We start from the raw sequence: 6,000 nt of genomic DNA on the forward strand, positions 1-6,000 counted from the left end.
CTAGCACTTTGTTTTCAGCCTGCAGTCCTGCTGATGAGAGTTCAAGAGGCTACACCACCATTTCTTGCCTTGTGCTTCCCAACAAGATGCCAACTCTGGGCTTGGGGGTACCGATGTCAAACTGGACGGTCCTGCCAGCCCCACACCAACCAGCTCATCCTTTAGACAAGCCAAGAGAGATGTTAGCAAAGGAAAGCCCTCTTTATCTTCAGGATGGGCAGCTGAACAAATCCACTGACAATACAATCCTGATGAAACATGGGCTTTATAAGAAGTTTTGCCTTCCAGAGCTCTCGTCGGAGATTTCCCCCTAAATTACAGCATTTTGCTGCTCCCTTCTTGGGTTTTACAAATAGCTGCTTTTATAACTACATTTATCCTCCTGCTAACGGTTTCACGGCAAATGATATTTCAATTTGATGAGAAAGCTTTTGAGCAGAAGCCAAATTGCTCCAGGCAAAGCAGATTTTGTTTTCCTACAGTTTAATCAGTAGGAAATTAAGAAGCCAATATTGTGCTGCCACAGACACAGAGGCAAGCAGCTGCCTTTGCTCTGGTGCGTTTTTCCTCTCCCTCACTCCCTGGGACATAACCAGGAGTAAAAAGTCACAGTGTCTAATGTAAATCTGACAGTCCCAATCGTCAGCCCATGTAAATAAGCATAGCTCTATCAGGAGCAGGTTTAGAGCCTTTGTCGGTCGGCAGGTACACAGCAGCCATCACAGAACAGTCCTCGATCAGCTGACGTCTCTAATTTTTTTACTTTTAAGAGGAAATCAAGGACATAATTCAGATTCCTGTTTGTGTCCTTGCCTCAGGAGGAAGGCAGCTCGTTTCTGGCAGCTGGTCAGACAGTATGAAAAGCCACTGAAATTATATTTTTTTATTATTATTATTATTTTTTCATGCTGTCTGAAAGGGTCAAGGCTGGCTGCTCTGAGGAAAGGTGTTTGTAGGCAAACATTAATGTGACAGTCTGTCTGAAGGGGTGACTCAGCCACAGAAATATGTGTCTTTTATCACACATTTCAAACTCTGCGAAAAACAAGTTTAGGGGACTTCAGTCTGCTTATTCCATGGTATAATTCAGCTTAAATTCTCCATCCAAAACATGTTTATCTCACAGGTTTTAGCTAATATCAAACTGTATAGACTAAATACTTTCCAAGTACTTTGTTTACAAAATGCAATACCTATATTGCTTTAAAAGGGTCCCAGCATCACTATCTAGGTGACGGTTTTCCAGCACATGCCTGAATGATGATGAGGGACCTGCAAATCCTGCAAAGATTTTTCTCCATAAAGTCTCACTTTACAACAAAAAGGCTTATTATACATCCAGTGCCCCCATCCTCAGGTGTGAAAACTCCTCGCTGGGACCCTAGACTCTTTCCAGAGGAGTTTTATGCAGGTCGGATAGAAGGAATGCTGCCAAGAGCTGCTGGTCCCTGCAGCCACAGGGCTTTAACACTCAGACTTGTACATGGGGTCATATGAGGCTAAGAGCAAGGGGGGGGTCACGTTGGCTTAGGCTCCTCCTGCCCTCTTCTAATCAGGATCAAACCAAAACTCATTTCAGTGCTGTGCCTGGATCGTCCCCCTCCCCGGCTTCAGCTCCAGTGGAGTGGTGGTTGGGATTTCCCACCCTCTTCGCTGGGTTTTTAAGGAGAGACATCTGCAAACTCCAGCTCGTGCCCCAACTCTCCGTGTGGAGCGTGTTCGAGCAGGCTCAGTCTGCTGAGACCTGGCAGGCTGGAGCTGGGAGGGAGGGGGGGCAGCCTGGAGATGCCCACGCTGGCCAGGCATGGGCCGGATGCAAAGAAAACCTGTTGAGATGAAGGGGCTGGGCTGTGGCACTAAGCAAACCCAGCTGAGCTGCCTCCGTCCCCAAACAGGTCAGCCCTGTGCTGCCAATGGTCCCCTTTGCGGCATCCAGAGCCCACAGCGGGGAAGATCAGCGTGTTTGGTAGGGAAGGAGCATCTCTCAGCACTGCCTCGGCATTAGGCGGCTTTCCTGGGAAGGCAGCCGTAGGAGAGGGAAGGGAAGGGAGGTGGCATGGAAAGCCCTGTCACCTTTCTCCAGGTTTCCTCATCTCAAGAGTCAGCACTTTATCATATTGCTGGCGGAAACTATTTAAAGGCTCCTTAATTAGCCTGTGGTCTCGGGCAGTTCCTGTGCTGACTGCTAGATGGGTCTGGGTGATACCACAGGGCTCATTTTGTCAGCTAGACAAAAGTTTTCATGTAAGCCACAGTTAAACCTGTGTGTTTGCCTGACTACCAGGCAGGCTGCGGGGAGCAGCGAGTGGAGGTGAGAGGGGGCAGGCACACCAGATAGGATTTGTTTATGCAATGTCCTGAAAGGAAGCGTCAGGCTCTAGATGGGCTGAATTTCAGCAGGTCTCACCTCTGAAGCACTCCTCTGCTCCTGATTCCTGGTGCCTTGTGCCATGGCTGGTGGGAGGAGGATGGGAATCGCTTGTTGGAGAAAAGTTGCTCAGCACCTGAAACAGCCATTCCATGTTTTGTCCACCACTTCTTGCCACGTAGCTCTTGGACAGGGTAGCTGGGGTTTTCCTCTTTTTTTTTTTTTTTTTTTTTCTTGACCTGAAGTCTCACAAAAGCCTCCTTTTGTAGGACCTGTCCCCCTACCGTGAGACATGCCTCGGGTACTACCTCCATGGCAGATCCACATGACCCCGCTGCCTGCACTGGTGCTCCCGGCCACAGCACTGAGGGACCAAGGGTCTGAGAAGAACCTTTCATGACGATAGCAGAGACTGAGTTGAAGCTTTTAAATCGCTTGCTAAAATTGTCATTAAATTAGGTAGTTAACTCAATGTTTACTCAGCTGAGAAACTTGCTTTTCAGCTGGAATGCCTAGGTACTTGCCCCCATGTTTGGGCCAAACCCCAAGCAAAGCCAAGCTATGGTTCCCAAGTTAGAAGGGGATCCAAAATCACAGGCTCGGAGACTTTTCCTCTCTGCCCCACCCTGCCTCAGTGGTGTGCGCCCCATTCCTCATTCAGTTCCCCCACGATCTGTAGGGATGGCTCCCAGAGCTGGCTGATCCTGCCCGGAGCAGGGCTCCCACCACCTCCCTCTCCCAGCCCCCAGCACACCACCACCCTCCCAACCCCCCTCCAAATCCTTCAGCTGGCATGGATACGTACCGTGCAGCTTGGGGCTTTTCTTTATGCACAGGGGTGCCCCTGAATATACATCTGCATCTGCTGTTACGCATGAAAAAGCAGAGCTGTATACAAGTATGTGCACACGTGTGAATATAGTCATATATTACAGAGAAAAGTTTCTCCCACAAGTGTCCGGAAAAGAGCGATCTGGGACCGCCTCTTGTTGATTTTTGTCATCTTTACTCCCACACATGCAGCAGAGGCTTTCACAGGCAATAGCAACTGGAAATAGATTTCTGAATAAGTTTGAATTAGCAATATTTTCCTCTGCTTAGGCAGGCATTTGACAGTGTAATTCTTAAATATACTTTATTGCTATTGAAAGTAATACCCATGAAGGATTACATATCTGCTTCATTGCGAGTCTGGCAGGATTAGGAGCGTAGTGTCTGCTTAGTGTTTGTAAAACATCAAACACTAACAAAGCCCCAAGCAAGAAACCTTTTCTAAGGGCTGCAAAATGCCAAGGGTCTGAGGAATCGCGCTGTACCAGGAAATCTGACGGCATGCCTTTTGAGGAGCTCCACGGTTCAGCTGCTGAAGCACGTGGTGACAGAGATGCAGCCGCTGCAGAAATCCCGTCCGTACCCCAATACTCCAATTTCTGCTCCCTGGCAGCGTAAAACCACTGGCTTCAACCCCAGGAGCTGGCTGGGGCAGCAGGAGCTCACATCCCCTTCTCCACAGGCTGAAAAACTCTGGGATTTGTGATTTAACTAGTTGCAATGTTCACATCGCAAGTACTTCGTAGTTGCATTGGTCATAATCATCTCCCTCTTCCTCAGACATAAATATGGAAAGAAAGTCAGTTCCCCTAGTCCTGAAACTACAGGTTTGCAGCGGGGATGTTAAATCCCCATTAGTGCAGGAGGTGCAGCCTGGGATAGGATGAGCCAGGCTGGCTTGGAGCCTCCTGGCATGGCGAGGAGATTGGCACGAGGCTCTTTGAGGGATCTGTCTCTTTAAAATGATCCTCAGTTTCTCAAAAGAGGCTGAAAGTTAATATTGTTTGCTCTAATTAATGGCCTCTCCAGCTCAGGCATCAGCCTTAGGCAAATCCACCCCAAAAATCCCCTGGAATAAGCACCACCACTTTGATGATAACGTACGAGGTGACTTGCCTTGCGTTACAGTAAATTGGCATGTGGGAAGAGCAAACCAACCTCCCTGCTTCTCCGCTCCCTCCGGAAAGCTCCCGGGAAGCTCCCGCACAGGTGTGGGATCCTCTGCTCTCCATCTTCAAAGAAACTGGGACTGTGCCCTGCAAGTTGGAGCCAGTCATTGCCAGGGCTCTGAAGGCCCATAAGCACCGTATATAGGTACAATGCAGGGGCAGGGAAGCACATTTTTTGATTCAGCTGTTATTAGGGTGACTCTGGCATCTATAGAGATTAATCAGCTCTGAATATTTCCGGGAGTAAGGGCTTGGCACTGGAATCTGTAGAAAAGAAAAAAAAAAAAAAACCACTTGAGCTACAGCAATGGTGTGGGTTTTTTTTTCTTAATATTCTTGTTATTATTGTGTTTTCCTTTTTACAGGTGGTGAGTATTTGCCCCCAGGGAAGGGTGCATGTGTGGTAGGAAGGCTGAGGGCCCCAGAGGCAAGGCTGATCTGCAGATGGTGGATGACAGCAAAGCGTTGCCTCCTGATAGGCACTGGATGGACACGGAGAGGGTTCACCTACCTCCGGAAAGATGCAGTGCCCAGGAATCCCCAGAGAGATCATTTTCTGCTACAAAGGGGAAAGAAGAGATTAGAAAACAAAAATTACTCTAAGAATTGCCTTCAAAACTCTGGCAGCGGATTTAAATGTAGTCTCCAATTACTTCTTCACCTCCACAGCTCAGCTCAAATTTCTCATAACTGTTTCCTTTACATCAAAGAGACAGAAACTTGAAATAAAAATAATAATCAAAGCAGCAAACAAATCATGAAGCAAAAACAGCTTCTTAAAGCAGCGAGTGAGCCAGGTCTCTCTTCATTTGCCTAACGAGAACCCAAAGACAGAGCCTTACAGTTGCTTGCTAAAAGATGGGGTCACACGGGAAGGTTCTTGGCTAAATCCTCCACTTGAAAACCTACAGCTAGGCTCAAGAGAGCCTGATTTAAAGCCATGCCTCCAAATTAAGCTGCTTGGAGTGAAGAAGAGCTGGGGGCACGGGAGGAATGCCAGCCAGCCCTGGAGGCAGCCGGGCAGAGGGTTTGCCAGGAGCTGGGAAAGGGGTCAGACACCTTGCCCAGGGGCTCCCAGTGGCTGAACCTCACCTGCAATTACCCAGCCCTAATTAGCCTGATGGGAAACATGATTTTTCATTAACAGAGTCCAGAGTGAGGGGATGTCACCGTATCACAGCCTCACTGATACCGGTTTGAACCGTCATCTCAAAATGAGGTAGCCGCATCAGCCAAGAATAAATATTCCCAACCTCAACTCAGATCTATTGTCATCGGAGGCTGACGTGAGAGGGGAAGGACCCACGGGCATCTGATATGGGGCACAGCAGCTCTTTCACAGATGGTCTGGTGGGAAGCAGACCTCTGAGCTACACTCAAAGTTTGTGGGTAATTCATTATCCAGCCTGCAGTGGTAAATGCTCCAGAGTGTATACGCGGCCAACACAAGACTGATTGCTCTGGCAGTGAGTGGTGCACTCCTGGGGAGTTTCCTTTGCATTAAGTGCTTTTGACACTAATGTTGGTGCCTAAGCAAACACATTAGGATGACTGAAACACTCAGACTGTGAGGAACCACAGAGCACAGACGCTAGAAATGCAGAGGCAGACCCAGAGAAAGAGAAGAGCAAC

Source organism: Numenius arquata, chromosome 6 (assembly GCF_964106895.1).
Source record: "Numenius arquata chromosome 6, bNumArq3.hap1.1, whole genome shotgun sequence".
NCBI lineage: Eukaryota > Metazoa > Chordata > Aves > Charadriiformes > Scolopacidae > Numenius > Numenius arquata.